This window comes from Vulpes lagopus, chromosome 11, assembly GCF_018345385.1.
Source record: "Vulpes lagopus strain Blue_001 chromosome 11, ASM1834538v1, whole genome shotgun sequence".
Lineage (NCBI taxonomy): Eukaryota > Metazoa > Chordata > Mammalia > Carnivora > Canidae > Vulpes > Vulpes lagopus.
In genome coordinates, this window is record NC_054834.1 from 1,998,921 (window position 1) to 2,021,808 (window position 22,888).

Here is a 22,888-nt window from a genome sequence, read left to right on the forward strand (position 1 = left end):
ATCAACATAAGGCCCGTTTATGGGGTGAAGTGGGTTCCCCCAAATTCCGAGGTTGAAGCCCTAATACTCAGATGAGCTCACTGTGGCTGAATCTGGAGGTGGGGGGACTTTAAAGAGGGGATTAGGTTCAAATGAGAGGTTAGCGTGGGCCGTGATCTGGTGTAAGGAGAGATCGGACACAGACACGCAGACAGACGGCCATGGGGAGACACCAGGAGGAGAGAGGCCTCGGGAGGAGCCAGCCCTGCCCACGCCTCGAGCGCAGACTTTGGCCTCCGGAGCCATGAGAAAATCAATGTTTCTGCGCCAAGCAGTCGGTCCTATCTTGTTATGGTGGCGCTAGAAAACTAATTCCGACCCAAGACACTGAAACACTCCTAACCCGTCATTTCAGCTCAAAGGGACAGACGCGGCCTCAGTCTGTACCACTTCCTACCGGCCCACCTAGAGGTGGTCCTAGCAGTGCTCTGTGGGGCGCCAAGGTCGCTTAAGCACCAGACTCTTGGCTTCGGCTCCGGTCCTGATCCCAAGGTGGTGGGATCGAGCCCCGAGTCCCGCTCTGTGTTGAGCATGGAGTCCACTGAAGAGCCTCTCCCTCTCCCCACCCCCACTGTGCACTGTGCACGCACTCCCGTGCTCACTCTCTCTCCCTAAAATAAATAAATAAATCACGTATAGATAAATAAATAAAAGTACTCTGTAGAAGCAGGTAAGTGATTACGAAGGGATCTGCAGTCACGGGACTTGAGTAGAGGTGCTCACCCTCCCTAACAGGCATGGGCCTCGTACAATCTGTTGAAGGCCTAAGAGCAAAGACTGAGGTTTCCCGGAGAAGGGACCAGGCCTCAAGGCTGTAGCAGACTCCGGCCTGAGTCTGTGGACTGCCCGCCTGCGCCACGGACTTCAGACTTGTCAGCCCCTACAGTCGCATGAGCCAATTCCTTAAAATAAATCTCTATACGTACACACACGTGTTGGGTTTCTCTGAAGGACCCTGACATATACACCCCAACCTGCCGTGACCGGCTCCCAGGACCCCTCCGTGATGCCTGCTGTAGGACCCTCCATGCCCGCGTGGGTCTGAGGACGCTGCGTGGACAACCTCCCGGCACCCAGCCCTTCTACAAACACAGCTTCCCCTCGTCAGCCTGCAGCCTCACTTTCCTGGGACGCTGGTTTTTTCTCCGTCACCCACATCCCCGTGGGCTTGTGTTAACATCCTCCTGGCTCCCCCTTCCTGCTGCAGAGAACGGTCCCTCCTGGCCACGTAAGGACCCTCTTTGCACCCATACTAAAGGCTGCCCTGCTGCCCTGCTGCCCGTGCCTCCGGCTACTATCTCCCACACTCCTCCCGGCTCACTCTGTGCGCGCTGCTTGCCCTGCCTGCATGTCTCCAGAACCCTTGGATGTGTTCAACATGTGGAAACATGTTACTTTCCCCCAAAGCTTCAAATTTAATGGGTGCCGGAGTGCCCAAAGTATCACACAAACATGCCAACTTTATTACCTAAATATGACCTTTGAAAGTATTTTCCAAGTGAGATTGCTTCTCAGCCAGGAAAATACACATCTCATAAGCCCTGTTGGGTAGGTCCCGCTGGGACAAGAAAACTATAGTTAGATACAGTAAAAAAAAAAAAAAAAAAAAAAAAAAAAATCAGAATAACTCTGGCCTCCAGTAAAATGTATCAAACCCATGGGATGCCTGAGTAGCTCAGTGGTTGAGCGCCTGACTTCGGCGCAGGGCATGATCCTGGGGTCCTGGGATCGAGTCCTGCGTCAGGCTTCCTGCATGGAGCCTGCTTCTCCCTCTGCCTGTGTCTCTGCCTCTCCCTCTGTGCCTCTCATGAATAAATAAATAATATCTTAAAAATAAATTAAAAAAATAAAGTATCAAACCCAAAGCTAACATTGTATTTAATGGTGAAAGATACAAAGCTTTTCCCTAAGACCGGAAACAAGGCAGGGATGCCAGCTTTTGCCTCTTCTACTCTACAGTGCATTGGAAGTTCTAGCTAGAGCAATAGAACAAGAAAAAGAAATTAAAATGCACCCAAATTGGAAAGCAACTAATACGATCTCTGTCCACAGATGACATGATCTTACCCACAGAAGATCCTAGCGACTCCAAAGACACGCACACAATCTAAAACTAACAAATAAATGCATTAAAGTCGCAGGATGTAAGATCGGTAACCTAAAATCAGTTGTGCTTCTATACTCTAACAACAAAAAATCTGAAAACGAAAAAAAAAATCTGAAAAGGAGATTAAGAAGACTCTGTTCAAGAATCACAATCAGGAATAAGTTGGAGACAAAAGACTTGTGCGCTAATACAGATGGTGCTGTAAGAATATAAAGAAGAGGGGATCCCTGGTGGCTCAGCGGTTTGGCGCCTGCCTTTGGCCCAGGGCGCGATCCTGGAGACCCGGGATCGAATCCCACGTCGGGCTCCCAGTGCATGGAGCCTGCTTCTCCCTCTGCCTGTGTCTCTGCCTCTCTCTCTCTCTCTCTCTCTCTCTGTGACTATCTAAATAAAAAAAAATTAAAAAAAAAAACTTTAAAAAAAAGAAGATATAAGTAAGAAAAGCACCCTGTGTTCATGGCTTGGAATATTTAATACTGTTCAGATGATGATAATACCCAAAGCAATCTACAGATTCAATGCAATCCCTCATAAACTCCCACTAGTCAATAAAAGCTTTCTAAAATTCCCATAGATTCTCACAGGACTCCAAATAGCTTAAAAAGAAAAAATCTTGAAAAAGAACAAAATTGGAGAACTCACATTGTCCAACTGCAAAACTTACTATAAAACTTAAGGACAGCCATACAGACTAGTGGACTAGAACACAGAGCACAGACATAAACCTCATATATAATGATGGGCTGATTTTCAACAAAGGTGCCAGGACCATTCAATGGGGGAAAGGACAGTCTTTTTAATACGTGGTTTTGGGAAAATCAGACAGCCACATGCAAAACAATGAGAACTTTTGATACTATCAATAAACACGAATCCAAATGAATCAAAGACCTGAATATAAGAATTAAAAGTATAAAACTCTTAGAGGAAAACCCAGGGGAAAGTTTTCATGATGCTGGATCTGAAAATGACTTCCAGGATAGGATACCAAAGGCACAGGCAACGACGAAAGACAAACTGGACTTCATCAAAATTAAAAACATTTGTGCAGAGGACACAATCGAGGGAGTGAAAAAAAAACCACAGAGGAGGACAAAAGAGTTATGAATCATTTATTTGATAAGGGATTAATATCCAGAATACATAAAGAACACCTACAACTCAACAGTAAGAAAACAGGCCACCAACTTCAAAAATGGCCAAAGGACTTGACTAGACACTTCTCCAAGGAAGACATGAAAATGACCAATAAACACAAGAAAAGATGCCCCACATCACTAGTCATTACACGCACACCGAACCACCATAGGATGCCACACAAAATCAGGTGTTGGTGCAGATGGGGAGAAACTGAAACCCTCCTATATGGCTGGTGAGAATGTAAAATGGTGCAGTGTCTGTGGCAAATGGTAATAACTCTTCAAAAAATCAAATAGAGAATGAACATAAGTTCCAGAAATGGTATTTCTAGGCATATACCCTAAAAAAGAGGTGGAAGCAAGGACTCACATACACCCATGTCCACAGTGGCACACGTACGATAACCAGACTATAAATAACCCAAGTGTCCATCAACAAATGAACGGGTAAGCAGAGTCCATGCCGTGGACTATTATGCAGCCTGAAAAAGGAACATCATTTTGACCCACACTGCAACACGGATGAACCCCGAAGACTTTATGCCAAGCGAAGCCAGTCAGTCGTCAAGGCACAAGCGCTGTAGGATCTCACTTACACGAGGCGCCCAGTATAGAAACAAAAGGCAGAAGATAGCAGGGGCTACGTGGGTACAGAGTTTCTGCTTGGGATGAGGAAAAAGTTCTGGAAATAAGACAGCCTTGACGGTCACACAACCTTGTGAATGTACTGACGTCCCCTGAATTGCACACTTACAAAAGGCGAAAACAGTACATTTTAGGTTTCATGTATTTTTCCCCATTTCTTAAATATCAGAAGGATGGCTATTCAATGAGCTTCCTTTAACAGACTCAACAACTTTCGCTAAATATTTTTAAAGATTTTATTTATTCATTGAGAGAGAGAGAGAGAGAGAGAGAGAGAGAGCGCGCATGCGGGAAGAGGGGCAAAGGGAGAGAGAGGATCCCATGCAGACTCTGCACTGAGCATGGAACCCAACGCAGGGCTTGATCCCACGACCCTGATCATGACCTGGGCCCAAATCAACAGTCAGATGCTCAACTTGACAGGACACCCAGGCACCACCACCCCACCCCCACCAAACTGTTTTTTTTTTGTTGTTTTTTTTTTAATTTTTTTTTTTCAAATTGTTTTTTAATACAACCATGAGATCCAGCAGAATTTCTTAGGATGCTCAAACTTGAAGATGCGTAAAGCAATGATCGCAAATTCACTTTTGTACAAAAAAAATTTTTTTTAACCACCACCATGTTTCCCGATCACTTACTCTGCCCCTTGGAACCTGCTGATGGCTTGTCCATTTTGGTTTCTGTTGATCAGCAATGCTCTCTCCCAGTTGTGTGACTCTGCAGAACCCAAACGTCCGGCTGATGGAACGGAGCCCCCGCCGCAAGCCCCCCGTAAAACCCACCTTCCTGTCCTTATCTGACAGAGTAAGATTATCTGTGTCATTATCTGCTCTCGTGGAGACTCAACCTCCATCCTGATCCTGAACAAAAAAGAACCTCACTTCTAAGTGTCCTACAAGAGGACAGGTTTGAGGACATCCCGTGCCACTTTCCAAAGAGTTCCGTATTTAAATCATCAGCTGATTCATCGAAATGGTGTGCTCCATACACTGAAGACAAGCCCACAGGCAGCGAGATGTTTATACCTACCACGGTAAAAGGGTGTTCTCATTAACAGCTGCAGAATGACTAAGAAACTGTACCAATAACCGCTGCCCTTTTCCTTCCTTCAATTAAAAGGGTTCCTGACAGGGCCATCTCCCTGTGCTGCGTTCAGGTGTCTTTTTGATTATGAATTTTCTCCATTGCCAGATGCCATTATAAGGAATATATTGGAGTCTGTCCTCCTTTTTTATTTTTAAAAAAATTTTTTAAAGATTTTATTTATTTATTCATGAGAGACGCAGAGAGAGGGGCACAGACACAGGCAGAGGGAGAAGCAGGCTCCATGCAGGGAGCCCGATGTGGGACTCGATCCCAGGTCCCCAGGATCACACCCTCGGGGTGCTAAACCACTGAGCCACCCGGGCTGCCCTGTCCTCCTTTTTTATTTAAAAAAAAAAAAAAATGCTTTTATTTATTTATTTTTAGAAAGTGAGGGACGGGGGTAAGTAAGGATAGAGGTGGAGAGAGAGAGTGAAGCAGAATGTCCAGTGAGCGCGGAGCCCAGTGCAGGGCTGGATCCCATGACCCCGAGATCGTGACCTGAGCCGAAACTAAGAGCCTGTCGCTCAATGGGCTGAGCCACCCAGGGACCCCCGAGTCTGTTCCTTCTAATAAATTCTGAACTTGTAATAATAATTTAAATAATCTTCACCGTGAAGCGCGAACCACCTTCCTTATTAGACTATAGTTCAGAAAACCAGTCCGACCAAAGCCAAAAGTTTGCTGATGATTCAAGAGCCAACGTATTTCTCAACAACGTCAATATTGACACTTCTGGTCCAGCAGCTGAACTTCAACAACGTCGTGTTCTTTTTTGTTGCGTGTTTGTTTTTCCGTTTTAAGGGCAACTTCTACCCAATTAAAACGATACGACTCTTAAAATTTTAAAACACTGCAGCAAATAATGCTTTCCCTGAGACTCCGAAGACCGGCACGCACAGGCCTCTCTTCACGTCACAACCAACTACAAAGCACGTCTGTGGCAGGCTTCGGCTGCCCTCCCATCGGGATGCCTCTGCACGCTGGAAACCTCGACCACGACGCCGACAGGCGCGCCGGAGGACCCTTGCATCTCAGGACACACCCGGCACATCACGCCTGGCCGTGTGCCCAGCGTTCACGCGATCCGCTCCGATGCTTCCTCTTCTGTGCCGTTTTCCTTACTAAACACGCGACGCGTGACCTAACTTGATGCCCGGCACGACGGCGATGGGAGGCCCCCCACGATCTGAAAACAGGGCTGGGCTCAGGTTTGGACTTACAGCCCCTAAGCGCACTGGCTTCCTCCGCACGCCCGCCCGCCAGGATGGAGACTGCGCCCACGGCCCTGCCCCCTCCGCCCCAGCCTCTCCCCACCCGCACCCCTCTCCTGGCTTAGGGCAGCAGCTCGCTTAGACATTCCCTGGCAAACACCTGAGCTCCCGTGCGTCACCTCCTCTGACCTCTACTCTTAGAAAAACACGACTCCTCCGCTTAACGCGACCAGCCGTCTCCAGGACCCCTGAGGTCACCCACCATGCAAGGTGGACTCTGTCCCTTCTTACTCGGCCACAGATCCAACATGTGCATTTAATACTGCGGGAAAACCCAGTACGTCTCCTCAGGGAGCCACGTACTGTCCAGCACGGCTGCTTCCTGCTCCCTCCTCGCTGCCCCCTCTCTCAGGACACTCGGGTGACGGCCAGCCTCTGACACCCGGCGGAGGAAGTGCGCTAGCTCACAGCCAGCACCTGACATCAATCCTATTGCACTTGTTAGCAAATGCCTTGTTGTCCGGCCAGGACAGCACACAGTGGGGGCTCCAGAAGGCTCTGCACGCTCGCGGGGCGAACTAGCATAACTGCCCGGCAGACAGGCTACACAGTAACACTGAATTTAAAAATAAAATCAAGCAAAAGCTGCAAGTCTTAAAAATCAATCACCGCGGGATTTTTTAAAAAGGAAGCTATACCTTCCATAAAAGCCAGGGACCCCTTGTTTTACCAGGAACGACGCATCTGACCGACATTTGTGAACATATTAAGACAATCACTCGTGGAGCTGAAAACAGACTATTCGCATTCTAAATCATAAGAAAAGCCTAAAAAGAAACGAATACTACTTCAAACATCAAAGGGAAAAGAGAAACTGGGCGATGAAGACAGCATTCAAGACAGAGGCAATTTATTCTGAAGATGGAGGACGTGTAGCGATAAATGTCAACTATCTGATTCCCTTCTTTACAGACTAATATTCAAAACATTTTAATAGTAAAAAAAAAAAAATACTCAAAGCACATCAGAATAGAAATGCTTTAGAAAGAGAGCCAAGAAGGGAGGGACAGAGACAGAGCGGGCACAGACACAAGAATAGGACAAAAGTCAAGCGCGGTGACAAGCACGGGGACAGGGCTGTGAAGCGAAGGCCCAGGCAAGATGCTCGTGCCAAAAGCAGAGCACACGGACCACGTGTGGTTAACGTCCAGGGTCCGGCCTTTACCCTCCGCACAACAAAACATCTGCAGGCAGAGATCTCACGCTAAACGAACGGACGTTATGCTTTGAGAAGAGACTTACAGTAAAAACAAGAACTCCAAATAAATAAATAAATAATAAATAAATAATAAAATAAATAAAATAAAAAATAAAAAAACCCAAAAAACAAGAACTCCATATACAAAATAAAAGCAAAGGAATACAGTGTTTATTAATCATAAGGTAATTTTGTAGATGGTTAAAAAAATGAACTTAGAGACTTCAATGGAATCAGAACTTTTATCACAAATATATGCCAAAATCAAAATAATCTTTAAAAAAAATCCTTACGATAGAAAATACTAGGGAGAAAACAGACTGCAACCCACACTCCTTCCACCTTCACCCCTACAGAAAGCAAGTCATGAACTTGGATGTTCTTGCGTCCGATTATTTCAACTTGTCAAGACAAAAAAAAAGAAAAAAAAGAAGATGATTCCCAAGTGCTCACGTAGACCGGGCCGCGGGCTAGGTAGGGATGTGCGTGTGTGCATTTGCAAATGCACACATGCACCCCCTCACACTTGTATCATTCCTGCCGTCGACAAGAGTAAAATCAAGTGCAGTGGGCAAGGTCCTGAGGCCAGAGATGGGAAGGTGACAGAGGTGACAGGGATGTGATGGAGGATGTGATGGAGCTCAGTCCAGAAGTCTACGCTCTTTTTTTTTTTTTTTTTAAGATTTTATTTATTTATTCATGAGAATACACAGAGAGGAGAGAGAGAGGCAGAGACACAGGCAGAGGGAGAAGCAGGCTCCACGCAGGGAGCCCAACGTGGGACTCGATCCCGGGTCTCCAGGGTCAGGCCCTGGGCTGTAGGCGGCGCTAAACCCGCTGAGCCACCCGGGCTGCCCTCTTAACCAGAACCCCGAAGTCCTCTGCTTTTCAACTTAGGGTCCCTGGATGGACAGCACAGGCGTCACCTGGGAACCTGCACACATACGGATGCTCCAGCCCGGATGCTGACCCCCTAAATCAGAAAGTGGGGGTGACCCCCAGGCACCCTGCGTCCGAGACCTAGCACCAACCAGCCGGGGCACTTCAGGTGCCTGTGCTGCACCCCAGACCAGCAAAAATAAAATCTTGGGCACACGAGCATTGTTTTAAGCTCCCCGGTGTCCTTCAAGCTGAGAACCACTGCCCTCATCTCTTTTCTTTACATGATTAATCCTTTTTTATGATGTTCGCAAGGAGGGGAAATTGGGGAGAAAATTGCAATGAAGTTTCGAGGAGTCGCATCTCACTTTCTGGAAGCCGGAGGAGGGAACCTCCCACAACTGTGTGAAGTGAGCAATATAATCAGTTCCTCAAAATGCCACAGCTGGGTCCTAAGGGCCAGCTTCCCAGCGGGAGGCTGCACCTGGTACGTTCTCTGCTGTTTACAAATCTACAAATTTCCGACACAAATAGCAAGAATCTGTCCTAGAACGCGGATGTGTGGAAGGGGGAGGAGGGAGGCAGGCCAAGGAGCTATCCCAACTGCCTGCAGCGGAGAATAACTTCAAACTTCAGGGTTTTAGGGACAGGGTCTGGACTTGACCCTCTGCAGGAGAATGACCTTTGACTTTATACTCCCAGTCTTCGGTAACAGGCCTGTTTGGAATATTCTACTCAAGTATCCACAGTGCCTTACGCCTAAGTGCTCCAGTCAGCCTCCTGCCAACACCAGCGACATCCCCAGACGGCCCTCGCTGAAGGCCACACTGCTCACTTAGGTGCTTTGTGAGGAGCATCGAATCCTCAAATGATCCACGTAACTGTCCCCACCAGACAGGCCTGGAGCCTGCTTCTGCTCGCCCCACAGACCGAGTGTGAGGTCAGTCCCCAGGCTCCGCTCTGCGCCAACCCAGAGCCCGAGTCCTGAGCTCGGATGCACGGTCCCTGGGAACGGGGTTCGGTCCCCGCGAGGAGGGGACCGATGCTGGACACGGATCTTCAGTTTCCAGCTGTGTGAGCCCCGGGGTCTGGGCGTCGCGCCTCCGCTCCTGCCGCGGTGGATGCGCAGGTGTGCGGTCATGTGCTAAGTGCAGGGCGGGGCTGCTAACCCGGGGGGACGACGGGCAGAGGGGCCTCCCAGCCTCCATCACAAACCCACCGCCCGGGGAAACCACAGCGGCCCTCGGGTCACGGAGACCGAGGGGCTCTGTGAGGACGCCACCCGCCACCCTTCCATGCCCGCCTCCCCAGAAGTGACGGGTGGGACACCCCTCCGCGGTGGGTGAACACAAGCAGATGACGGTGAACACAAGCAGATGACAAGAGCAAAGGTCCATCTGCGCAGAGCCCCAGACAGCTCCGAAACCCGTGAGGAGACAGTCGCACCTCACACAGGAGGACACAGGTGCTGAGATGATGGATGGGTGACCGGTCAGGGCTGCACAGTAAACGCGGGACCTCGTGAGAAGAGGAGGTCAGGTGCTCCTGCAGAGAAGGTCATCCCACCTGGCGTGACCGGGGGACAGCGCGGAGAAGCAAGCCACTGTGATCGTGAGCTGGATTAGGGGCCCCTGGGTGGCTCAGGGGTGGAGCGTCTGCCTCGGGCTCAGGTCATGATCCTGGGGTCCCCGGATCAAGTCCTGCTTCTCCCTCTGCCTTCACGGGCGAATGGGTGGCATCAACACCACTGAAACCCCTCGGATTTGCCTTGGCCGCCTGCAAATCCGGTTCTGTAATCGTCGGGAAAGTGACTCGGATCTTATCAGAAAAATTAAGCAAGATCTGCAAAACTGTGCTCGGATGTAGACACTTCACAGAACAGACACAGACGCAAGCCCTTCCGACCAACACCTCAAAGCGTGGCCCTTATTTGTACGACGAAGCTCACGTCACTGACGGGGACCTTGCAGCTAAAGAGAGCTTGGGAATCTGCAGCCGGAGACCTCTAGGGAAGCATGACGTACGGAGGATGGGCGGCCCCGGATCCGCGTCGTCTCGGTCCATCGAGGACCTCACAAAAGGCCCACAGCCTCCTCCCTTCCCTGTCAGCCCCCAGGTCCAGGGCCGAAGCTGCAAGAACGCTGGTCCCTGGGGCTCTGGAGGAGGGGTGTGGGCTCCCCGACCCCAGCAGCCCCACGGGGGTGACGTGGTGCCTCTAACCCGGTTAACCCGCACACAGGCTGCTTCCTGCAGGTCATTACGACTGCAGACCCGCCACTGGCGAGTGATGCCCAGGACACTGGGGGGGGGGGGGGGGCGCGCTTATTTCTCACAAAAAATGCTTTGGAGCTGTTAAGTTTCTTTTTTTTTTTTTAAGATTTTATTTATTTATTCACGAGAGACACAGAGAGAGGCAGAGACACAGGCAGAGGGAGAAGCAGGCTCCCTGCAGGGAGCCCGATGCAGGACTCGATCCTGGGACCTTGGGATCACACCCTGAGCCGAAGGCAGATGGAGCTGTTAAGTTTTGTGCCAAATGCGTGAATTCTGTATTTGAAAACTGAGTATGATCACCGGGTTTAAGTCTCGAAAGCATTAAGGCTGCTCTGCCTTCCAGAGCTTTCCCAGGATCGCCGGTGAGTTCGGCAAAGTAAACCCATCTCCTGGGTGCTCTCTGCATCAGATGTGCATGGGCTGCAGGTCAGGAGAGCGAGCCCTGCTTCCGCTGGCTCCGGGGGGCGAAGCTCCATCCTGTGGCGCGTGTCAGAGAAGGGCCCAGAACCTCGCCTACGACGCCACCGCTCCCGGCGCTGGGACGGCGAGCTGCGTCCGCAGCCTGCATCCCGGGTTCAGATGTTTCTGACAGTTCCAATCCACATAAATGTCATAAATAAGTCAAATGTCAAAAAATGTCATAAACAGACGCCCCACAGGGCCACCAGGGCTGGGAGGCTAGCAGGTTCGCAGAAGCATCAAATTTGGCTCCCTCTCTCCTTTCAGGCTCCACATCCAGCGTGGAGCCCGACGTGGGACTTGAACTCACAACCCCGAGGTCAAGTCCTGAGCTGAGACGAAGGCTCCGATGCTTAACCACCTGAGCCACCCAGGCCCCGACACAGTTTTGGCTCAGGAGGCTCTGACAACGTCTCAAAACCACCCAAACACCTTCACTTTAGCTACATCAGCTTGAACTGAAACTAAGTCTTTCCTGATGAATAATCACGACGCTCAGTCCTGGGTAGGACTTACATCCCTCACCACTGAGGGAGAGAGGCCGACCCCTCTGGGGGAGGCGGCCACAAGCTCTGCAGATAATCAAAGTCCTCTTTTTTCTTTCTTTCTGAGTGGGGGGGTGGCCTGGCACACAAGGGGGGAGGGGCAGAGGAAAGGGAGAGAGGGGATGTCAAGCCGGCGCCACGCCCAGCGCACAGCCCCACATGGGGCCCGACCTCACCACCCTGAGCCCAAACCAAGAGTCAGAAGCTCAACTGAGCCACCCAGGTGCCCCGAGGCTGTGCCTTTTCTCATATTCTGAGGACCAGGCTTCCAAAGAAGAGAGGCGGGACCTGGTTAGGTCACGAGACAACCACGACCGGGCCCCAGGAACCGCAGACACCTGCAGATGCTGAACGGGGCGACCGCAGCCACCAAAAGCAGCCTGCAGGGCCCGTCCTGTCTCCCCACACCTGAAAAACCCAAACCCCTGGATGGGGGTGACACGGGGACCCTGTCCCCCGCCGGGTCGGGGGGAGACAAGGCCACCTAAGTTAAGGGCCTGGCCTGCCTGACACGGGGTGAGGTCACGACCTACGTGCCCCGGACCCTCAACATTCGGGCTTTAGGCAACAGGTCTGCACGGCAGGGATGGGGGCTTGGGGACTAGAGCCCTCAGGGGAGGGAGGCTGGTCCTCTAACAACACAGGGACATCCGCTCGGCCACAGACTCCGCGGGACAACAGCTCCGGTCTCACGGACAGGGCGAGGCCCACCCCTCAAAATAAAGGGAAAAAAGCTACTAAGGCATTTCTTTCCAGACCATCATGGAAGTCCTGACTCTGATTTTTGGGAGACGCGTAAATTCAAAACGCCTATTTTTTAGGAACTTTTGCTTCCTCCGTGAAAGAACGTCAAAACGGTTCTCTACCAACTAGATGATGCCAAAACCTCCCGACTCCAAAGTTCTGGAAGTTTACAAACAGGATAATCCCATGAGACTCGGATTTCCATGCACGTGTAATTGTAACACACGATTTTGAATTTCTTCTGCATAAAAAAGAGACCGATGTGTATCCACGCGTGCCACGCTTGTCCGACACTATCAGGGGCCCAGTAAGTAACCACCGGGAGCTTTTCGATTTGCAGAGTGTGTCATTTGGGGAACACTTGCCCCCCGGGTTCTAAAAGCTGCAGTAACTCCGGAAGCGACACGTCCGGGTGGACCAGCCCCGTGGGTCGCCCCCCCGATCCTCAGACACCGAGTCGCCCGTCAGGAGAAGCTGCGGCAGGACTGGAGCGCCACCGTCCTCCGTGCCCCCCGCCCATCCCGGGCCCAAGCCCTGCGGCCTCTGTGAGCAGGAGCCGTCGAGCAGCGAGCACCCCGTGATGTGTCTCCATCCTCCTTCACTGAGACTGCAACTCCGGAGGGACGGACTCTCCTCTCCCTCGGGAGGTTCTGGAGCATCCCGCCAGCCGGGCTGCCCCCCGCTTGCAGCGTCCCAGGTGCTCGGCCTCCGACAGGCCAGACGGAAACGTGCTGAGGGCGGCTGGAGCCCGCGGCCTGCGGATCCCGGGCAGGAGCACACGGGAGCCCGGCGTGGGGAAGGGGCTGCCTCTGCGACCCCGGGCTGAGCCCCCCAGCAGGACGCCCTCTGCACGACTCCCGACACGGCCAAAGGCCGCCTCGTGGCAGGTGCGCTCATGGGGCAAAGCTGCTCCGAGGCTCCACGGGCTTCCGCGTGGGGGAAGGACCGAGGCCCAAGGGTGACCTGGGTGTCCTCGCTGCCTCTCGCCTCTCTGCACCTGAGCAGGTGCACACGTGAAGGCCTCCAGGGTCCTCCCTCCAGGCTTGCGTCTGAGCGCCACCCTGTTGAACGCTTCTGTTGGAGGAAGATCCCGGGCTGCAAACCCGGGGACCCTGCCGCCTCACTGGGGCTGAGGCATCTGGAAGAGGTCAGCGTGCAGCCCTGAGGCTCAAGAGCCAGCAGCGGGGAAACCCGGCGCCCCGCTCACCCCTAGCTCGGCTACGACGGCCGCCCAGCGTCCCGGCGGTCCAGCCAGGCCCCAAGCCGACGCCAGAAGCGCCAGGTCTTTCTGTCACTGAGACGCACGAGCACCAGCCTCCGGACACGGCCCATGGACAGGAGGACAGGCAGGAGCCAGCCTGGATGACGAGCCACACGGCCACGCGGCCCCGGGAGCAGCCACTGCCGACCGCAGGGACGGGCCTTCCAGATGCATCTCGGCTGCCTGAGGACAAGGCACCTGCGCTCCAGGCACCGCCTTCAGCCCGCGGAGACACGGGCAAGGTAGGTAAGGTAAGGGCACCCCCAGTGGGCGGCCGCCCCGCAGACCAGGTGGCAGAAATGAACCCCCGCCGTCCCCGCACGGCCCGCAAGGCTCTCCCGGGGCCCCTGGCTGCAGCCCTGCCCTGCACAGCCCCGGGCGGCCAACCCACTCTCCGGCCGCCGCGGCGACACAACAGGCCCCGCAAACACTGTCCATCTGCAGGCAGGGGGTAAGCCGACGGGGACCGGGACGGAGCCACCCAGGGACAGCGTTTGGCAACGGAGAGGAGAAGCCTCCACTGCACACTCAGAACTACCACGGCGGCGGAAAGAGGCCAAACGAAGTTAGTTCCTTATGCAACGGTGAAAAAATGCAAACTTGGGACGTCTTGGGGGGGGGGGGGCTCAGTGGTTGAACGTCTGCCTTCAGCCCAGAGCGTGATCCTGGGGTCCCAGGATCAAGTCCCACGTCGGGCTCCTGCATGGAGCCTGCTTCTCCCTCTGCCTAGGTCTCTGCCTCTCTCTTTCTGTCTCTCTCTTGAATAAATAAAATCTTTTAAAATAATTTTTAAAAAAGCGAACTCATCTGGAGAGACCGAAAAACAGATTGGGGAGAGGATGGAAGGGAAGGCTGGCAAAGAGGACACCCGTCGCCCCGACCGCGGCGAAGGCTTCACGGGCCTATACTCACGTTGACACTCATCACGCTATACGTCTGAGGCACAGGCAGCTCTCCTGCACTTCAATTATACTTTTTTTTTTTTAACGAGCCAACACTCTGGGGGAGAAGAGGCTATCCGGGGATTCGGGGGTGGCCAGGAGCAAGCCCGGTCTTGGCTCTCGTTCCGTGCGGTAGCACACACCGAGCCATCACCTGGGCCCCGGGACGGGAACAGGGGGTTCCTGTAAGCCTGCAGACACTTCGGGCATCGATCGATACGCCCCGTGAGCTTCTGTCCAGACAGCTGACGTAGCGGGCACCGCCGACCCAGACACCGAGCTCACGCCGGAGCGAAGCTGACCTGGCACGAGGAACGTCTCTATGAGCACGTGACGGCCTCCCTGAGCTCAGGAGCACCAGCTCTACGCCTTGGGGCCGGTGTGAGCAGCAACCTTACTAGAGAAAAGACAAAAGTGTCGCACCAGGGACACTGCAAAAAAGGACACGTGTTTAGGGTCGGAGCTGCAACAGGGAAGCACAGCTCCACCCGGTCCTCGTCTGGGAGCGTGCGTGTCGGGCAGTGGACACGGCGTGACCCAAGTGACCAGCAAGTGCCGTGACACTGACTCGGGGTCACAAACTTGTGTCAGTGGCAGGCGAACTCACAAACAGGTGATCACTGAATAACGTGGAGAAACCCACGTTCCCTACGCCTGGGCGTCCGCATCCGCGGAAGGGGGACAAGCTGTATCTGCCCCCCGAGGACGGGCGTGGTGACGAGCAAACGCGTCCGTGCACAGAGTCAGCAGAGACCGGGCAGCCGGAGCGCGACACGCCTGGTGATCCGTGTGTCCCCCGCTCGTGTCTCCACCGTCGGGCCTCGTGGTCCCCACAGCACACGCTCCCTGTGCCACCTCCCTCCCCGCCCGGTCCTACATCCAAGGACGGGGCCGGGTACCGCTCCACTACAAGCCGAGAGCCGTCGAGGTGCCGCAGGTTCTCGCCCCGTCCGAGGCGGCGGGGCCGGGACCCCCGAGACTCCACGTGAGCTCCGCATTGGCCGCGTTCCCCCGCGGCGCGCTTTGCCCAAGCTAACGCTGCTCAGAACCACGGGGTGTCAACACACGACGCCTGCTTCCGTGCACGTAAGCGCTCCGATCCCCGAGGCTCTCACAGCCCATCCGTACCTGACATTTGAACGGGTTCGCAGGTCTCCTGGGAAACCCTGGTCTTGCAGATGCGCTGAGCTCCGCCTACATGGGGGCACCAGGGCTCCCCCAGTACCAGTCAGATCCTGCCCCAGCCCGAATGGTGCAGCAGCAGAGAAGGGGCACCGGGGGTTCTGGAGCAGAGAACAGCGGCGCAGCTAAAGCCACAGCGTGAAGCAGGGGACTGACCGGGTGTCACCCACCTAACGCTCAGACCCAAAGTTCTCCCAACGGACTCCGGCGTGGAGGACCTTTAAGCCACCCGCCTCCCTTGACACACACACCGCGAGCTCCATCGGGGTCGACTGGATTCTGACAAGCATCTGCACCCTGTGACTGCACCTCGTAAGGAGCCCATAGTCAACCTCTAGCCCTTGTCCTAAAACTCAACCACCGGGACGCCTGGCGGGCTCAGCGGTGAGCACCTGCCTTCGGCCCAGGGCGTGACCCCGGGTCCCAGGATCGAGTCCCACATCGGGCTCCCTGCACGGAGCCTGCGTCTCCCTCTGCCTGCATCTCTGCCTCTCTCTCTCTCTCTCATGAATTAAAAAAAAACAAAAAACAAAAAACCAACCACCCTGCATGAATAAAAGACTATGGACACAGAGGCGCCTGGGAGGCTCAGTGGGTTACATGTCTGACTCCTGATTTCAGCTCAGGTCTTGATCCCGGAGTCCCGGGATCCAGACCTGCATCGGGCTCCCTGCTCAGCGGGGCGTCTGCGTCTCCCTCTGCCTCTGCCCCTCCCGACTCGCTTGCGTGCTCGCTCTCTCTCAAATACATAAATGAATCTTAAAAAACAAAGATCGTGGACAGAAAGGTCCAAGAGCCAACGTGGAGACTTCCAGTCCCACGCAAGGTGGACATGACACGATGAGGGGCAGAGGCAGAGTCCGAGGGGTAGAGAGAGAACATGTACCTTTTGAGTCTGGAACGGGACGTGTAAAATGTCATTCAGCATCTAACACGAGGGTGACGCTCGGAAAGGTCTGGGGCATAAACCCAGTTCTTCAAGGGATTAAGACCCTCCTGTTCTGCATCGTACAGTCAAGGGTCACGGGAGGAGGCAAACTGGGGAAAAAGCCCAGCACCTTGTCCCGAGGGCCGTGGACCCCAATTCCTCGGCCCTGGGTCCCATCTGTAAGGGCTAAACCCAGGTGTTCCCAAGACGAAGCCCTAACCCCAGAGCCTCAGAAGGTTCTGGATTCAGAAAAAGGTCTTCAAAGGGGAGATTAAGGTCAAATGAGGTCCTAGGAGGGACCAAGAGTCAAGAGGACTCGTGTCCTAAGGAAGAGAGATTAGGACACGGACGCGCGGAAGGAAGACCACACCAGGACGGGGAGAAGGTGGCCGGCTCGCTACGCGCCAACGGGAGACGGGCTTTCGAAGAACCAACCGCTGACACCTGACGGATGTGGGTTCTGGCCTCCAGAGCTGTGCCAACACACACGCCCATTGTTCAAGCCGCCCCTGGGGCCTTAGTCACGCAGCCCCAGCTTCTACGGCCCCCACCGCCCTCCCTGGGGGCAAAGGCTCTTGCAGGTGCATCGGGCGGACACCTGTTGCAGGCTCAGGTCCCCCGCTAATCTCAGGCCCACGGCGAGCATGATAAGAACCCCACACCCCAGCAGCCAGGACAAAGGAGAAGGGGAGGAGGTGCCAACACCTGCCCCAGACCTTCCTTATTTATGGGCACCCCGATATCAGCACGAAGGTGGGGCACACCGGCACAAGCGCTGCTGGCAAACAAAGGCCGAGTCAAGCGCCAACCCCCCTGGCGTCCTGGACCGTTACCAGACGGCGCAGCTGCCAGCTTCCAGGGGCTCCTCTGCACCTCTCTGAACAACCCGGAGGTATCATCACCCCCCGGACGGGACACCAAGGGGCCTGCGGAGGGAGAGGCCCATACAGTAGGCACGAGGGTGGTCTGCAGAGCCCGACGAGGCCCAGCAAGCCCGGGCCTCGGGCCACCCACCTGGGCTCAGGGAGCAAAGGGGACAGGGGGCCCGGAGAGGCAGGTGCAGACTCCCTGCAGAGACACCAGAATAAAGGACCCATTGTCAGGCCCCTGGTGTGACGCATGCACTTCGTGATCTCGGATTAATCAACAGTTAACAGGATTCTCCTACTAAGGGTGAATCCTACCGACTGGAAAAAACCAACAGACCTTACCTGTCAGGGGCCGTGCCCGGGCTCTGTGGGTTGGGCAGCTGCCTTGGCTCGACCAAGAGGACCCGGGTGAGAACCAGCTGCCGGTCACGGTCACGGGGCCCCCGCTCCCCTCGGCTCCCGGCTCCGGCTCAGCATGGTGCTCGGCTCCAAAGCTGAAAGTCAAAGAGGCCGTCACTGGACGCGTTGAACCCGTGCAAACGTGCATTTTCCACTCTGCACCCAAGACTAAAATATTTCAAAGCAGACACGTGGAGTGTTTTTTTTGTTTTGTTTTGCTTTGTTTTTTCAATGATACTTAATATAAAAAAATCTTCAAAGAGCAGAAGGAGAAAGAAGTCGAGGAGGAGGCTTCTAGTTGCCATGTCAACTGATGGCAGAGACCATCGGGGCAAGGGAGGCAGCTCGGGGGGCCCCGGCCTCACTCTGCAGGGCACCCCCCCCACCACAGCACGTGAGCCCCCGGGACAGGCAGGGCACGGGATGCGCAGGCCTGGCCCCTCCTGCAAGGCCAAGTTTGCCTGGAACTCATGCCGGGAGCCCGGATCAAAGCCCACATCCTTCCAGGCCCTCGGAGACTACAACCCTCCCCCCAGCCCTCGGAGGCCCTTGCCCGTCTCAGGCCGGGTACCCACCCCTGGGGCAGGAAGGCTCCAACGAGCGCAGCACCCGCACCGCGCAGGTGGGGCGGCAGCAGGTGGACCTGCCCTTGGAACCTGGCCCCTCGCTTTGATTCCTTCACGCGACTCTCTCTCCGGAGGGATGAGCAGGACTGCGCCAGCCTCAAGGACAGTGCGAGGACCGAGACCAGCCCCGGCCTGGCTGGAGGGCAGTTTTTCATCACCTGGGCATCCCCTGACCCCGGCTCCCACCGCTCCGAGGGCTATAACACACCACGGCCCGCTGCCACCGACTCTGCATGGGTCACACGAGACGCACCCCGGGGCTTGGAGGGGAGAGAGCGCAGGGCGAGGGCCCAGCCCTGAGAATCCGCATCGCGCCTCCACCTCTGCGTGTGGGCCGCTCTACTGCCTGCGACGGGCAGATCCCGAAACTAACCTTTCCTGGCCTTCAACGGTGCAAATAAAACCTGCCCTGCCTCTGACCTGCTAGGGAAGAAGTCGTGGACCTGGAACTTACTAGGAAACCCCCACCGAGCGAGCACACGGGCGAGGGACGGGGCCTCCACCATCCCGACACCACCTGTGTCTCCAGGGTGAGTCCTGAGCCTCGGAGTCCCCGGCGCCACAATCAACATGACGGTGGCACCTCCATCCGGGGTTGTTACGGGGGAGGAACGAGCTCATGCCCATAAAGGACCCGTGCACCAGTAAACGTGAAACAAATACCAGGTACCATTACCTACGATGCGTCCGGCGGGTCCCCACTATGGGCTGCTAAGCACATGAGCCGTCTGCAAGCAGTAGAGCCTGCTGGCGGCCACAGGAACACCGACCTTCGGACGCAGGACATGCAACTACGTGCCTGCCCGCACTGAACATCGCCCGTCGATGCAAAGGGCACTTGCTCTCACCCCCTCGAGGAGTTTGCAAACTGAAAGGATTAGAGCAATTATGTCAAGTGAAACGTCTCTAAGTTATAGCAGCTAAGTTAACCAAAAATTTTTTTAAAAAGGGGGGCGAGGGGACAGGATTGGTCAAACAATTATCAGGGTCTTGGAAATGACTGTGGGCCAGGATGTGGGGACGTGGGCTTGGGTCATGTAACCTGCCTGCCCCCCAGATCCTGAGCATTTCCCATCTTTTCCAGGGAAATTCCTCGTCCCCTGGGTGCGGGCCCCAGCGCCTCACTACGACTCCCAAATGCATCTTTCACACAAACGCCTCTGACTCCGCAACACGCGCTCGGGGAGGTTTGCCTCTCGTGACGGCAACACAGATTAATCTGTAACTGAAGGAAAATGACTGGCAGGCAGTTGCTCGTCAAGCTCGCCACCTCGTCAACCTTTGTTTTTGGAGGTTTTATTTTTTATTTTATTTTATTATATTGGTCTATTTTTAAGAAAGTGGATTTTGAACTTTCTGGCAGACGGGACACACTCGGATGATTTCTGAACGTGAACAGGGAGCGCTACGGAGAGGTACGTCCTCACCAGCAGCGGGACCAAGCCGGAGGCAGAGAACGTGCCGTCACCGAGCCTCTGGGGGCCGCACGCGACGGCTCGCCCACGGCCACGGCCACGACTGCCAGCACCAGCGGGCTCGTGCTGCCCGCACCGGCCGGGCCGTCAGGCCCCACAGGCCCCACAGGTCTCACAAGCCCCCAGGACTCCGCACCTTTGCCCATCGCGACCGCGCGTCTCCTGCAGGTTCCCAGACACAACGTGAACCCGAAATCCTACGCACGTGAGCTCGGGCGGAAAACAAACGTCGTCACTTACTTCCAAAGCAGCAAAGGTCCCCTGATTCCTGTTTAGTATCTGTGATATCGCCTAAAAACTCCACAGGGAGTACTAACCTTCCCTTCGGCGTAGCCTTCCCACATGAAATACTCAGAGTAGCCGACGGGAACCGTGTAGACACTCCACGAATCCCAGCTTGCGGGACTAGGACGTCCAGGGTGTGCGGCCACACGGCTCGGGAATAAAGTGCAGGCCTTTGTCGAAGGGGACAAAAGGCCCTTAGTTTAAAAAAAATTAGATTCAATATCAAACTGTTGTCGGAGTCCACCTGGGACAGCGACTTGAGAAACACAAATTGAGAAACAGCGACCCCGTGGCCCATCCGCCGGCGGACACTCGGGGACCCCACAGGATGCCCCGACGGCCCAGGACAGAGGACCCCACCCCCACTGGCCTCCAAACAGAGACCAACACAAGGGGCTCAGGATGTACGAATGGGCCCAGAACGCGGCTCCTGACCCCACAGTCACCAGAACCAATGACCCTACCAGCCCGCCCCGTGGGCTCCCAGAGGCCCACAGGCTGCTCGGAGGTGCCGACCTGGACCCCCAGCCGAGGCCTCCCTGGACATGGCCCGAGACAGAGGCGGGACACTTCCCACTGCAGCTGCAGGCAGCAGAACGGGGAGGGGCAGGGTCAGCGCCCGCACGCGCCCGGGGACGGGGGACCGAGTGCAGGACGGGCAGGCAGCGGACATGCACACGTGCAAATGCGTGTGTCGGTTCGGTCCCGAGACCAGCAGGGCAGCCCTGATAAGCCACAGACCACCGCCCCTACCCGGGGTTAATGGGAACCTGCTAAAGTTCCCAAGTGGGAAGATGAAACATCATGAAGATTTTGATGCTCTTCGAAGTAATCGGTTTAGACATGAAAATTAGTTTTGCAAATGAGGCGCCGTCATCAATCTAACTGCACTAAAACTCACAAGACCCGTCGTGAGACTGCCGACGGCGGCGCATTAAGGGAGCATGACCCTCACCTCCTCGGAAAGTATAAAGGAAAACAGTTAAGGGGCACCTGGGAGGCTCAGCGGTTGAGCGCCTGCCTTCGGCCCAGGGTGTGACCCCGGGGTCCTGGGATCGAGTCCCACGTCCGTCCGGCTCCCTGCATGGAGCCTGCTTGCTTCTCCCTCTGCCTGGGTCTCTGCTTCTCTCTGTGTCCCTCATGAATAAATAAATAAAATCATTAAAATATAGAAGAAACGCTCTTGACCTAATGAAAGGACGTACCAGAAGCGTCCAGCAGCCAAGTGGCCTGCAGAACACAGAACAAGGAGGCACCAGCAACCTCACCCTCACGGTGAGGGCCAGCCAGGCCAGGGGGACAGCAGGACCACCCCCGTCGTCACCCCCAGATGATACAGCGAGGTACAGAACAGAAACCAAGGGCAAAAGTGGTCTAGAAAAAGATAAAACGCCAGTGCTATGGACGGAGGAAATTCAGGACGGCCCCGGGCAGTGGTGTGGGCTGCAGGTCGGCCAGGGCTCGGCTAGCGGGACAGGAGGGCAGGCTCAGGCACCTGCAGGAGGCTCCGGAGCACGGAACACACCTGGGTGGAGCTCAGCCACCAGGGAAGAAAGAAACGCCAGATCCAGGACAAGGGGCTACAGGCGCTCAGTAACCCCACCGCTGCCGACGGATGAGGGACCCTCACGGAACACCCGGGGGAGGCCCGGGACGGTGATGAACCCGCGGAGGAAGGCCTTCCTGGAAGCCGGGAGGGAACGCCCGACTCCCTCAGGGCCACAAGCCCGCTCTACAAAATCGCAAGACAAGCAACAAGCTTCGGGAGGGGGAAAAAAATAGCTGGCAAGAACCCCGACGCGCCTGTCCTGCCCCGCTCCCCGGCCTGAGGGGCCTGCAGTGGCACCAGGCAGGAGCCCCCCACCCCACCCCACACCTGCAGCAGCGCCCAGAGCGCGGGACCCACAGCCTTCCTGCCCCCCACGCTGCCAAGGCCAAGCCGCCAGCCCACCCCGCCCGCAGCGGCCCCAGCACCTGCCGCGCCCACGTGCCCTCTCAGGCTGGCAAAGGGCTTCCATGCCACCGGGCACCCCTGGGGGCCCCACCTCCCGCCGGCCCCTCCGGGTGCTCAGACGCTGCCGCCCGCCGGCTGGGGTGTCCTCCCCACTCCTCCCTGCCCGGACCCCGCTCAGCCCCGGTCCCCCGGCCAGGACGCCTGTGGTCCCGCAGACACGTCCAGCTGTGCGCCAGCCCGGTGCCCCTTCCCGCACCTTCCCGCTCCCTCACGCGAGCATTAAATGGTGCAAATCCCCGAAAATGGCTTCTTTTTGACCTGGCCTGAGGCAGCCTTCACCCACGTGGAGGTAGAAGAAAAAGAGCCAAGGAGGAGGAGGAGGAGGAGGAGGGGGAGGAGGGGGAAGAAAGGAAGGAGGGGCAGGAGAGGGAGGACAACAAAGAAGAGGGGGAGGAGAGGAGGGAGGAGGAGGAGAGGAGGAGGAGAGAAAGAGGAGGAGGGAGGAGGAGAGGGAAGAGGGGGAGAACAAGGAAGGGGAGGGAGAGGGCGAGGAGGGGAGGATGTGGAGAAGGGGGAGGG

General features: G+C 55.4%; 1 protein-coding gene across 3 annotated transcripts in view; it reads right to left on the reverse strand.

The window, feature by feature from the left end:
- The window catches only part of GRB10 (growth factor receptor bound protein 10), a 146,603-nt gene that overhangs the window by 95,030 nt on the left and 28,685 nt on the right, over positions 1–22,888 (reverse strand). For 2 of the 3 annotated variants that reach the window (XM_041722548.1, XM_041722546.1), the window contains exon 2: positions 17,913–18,064. The gene's annotated coding sequence lies outside the window, so the exon portion shown is untranslated. Of the gene's footprint in view, positions 1–17,912; positions 18,065–18,544; positions 18,746–22,888 lie in introns of those variants that run through there. The other variant, XM_041722547.1, reaches the window with a different exon arrangement.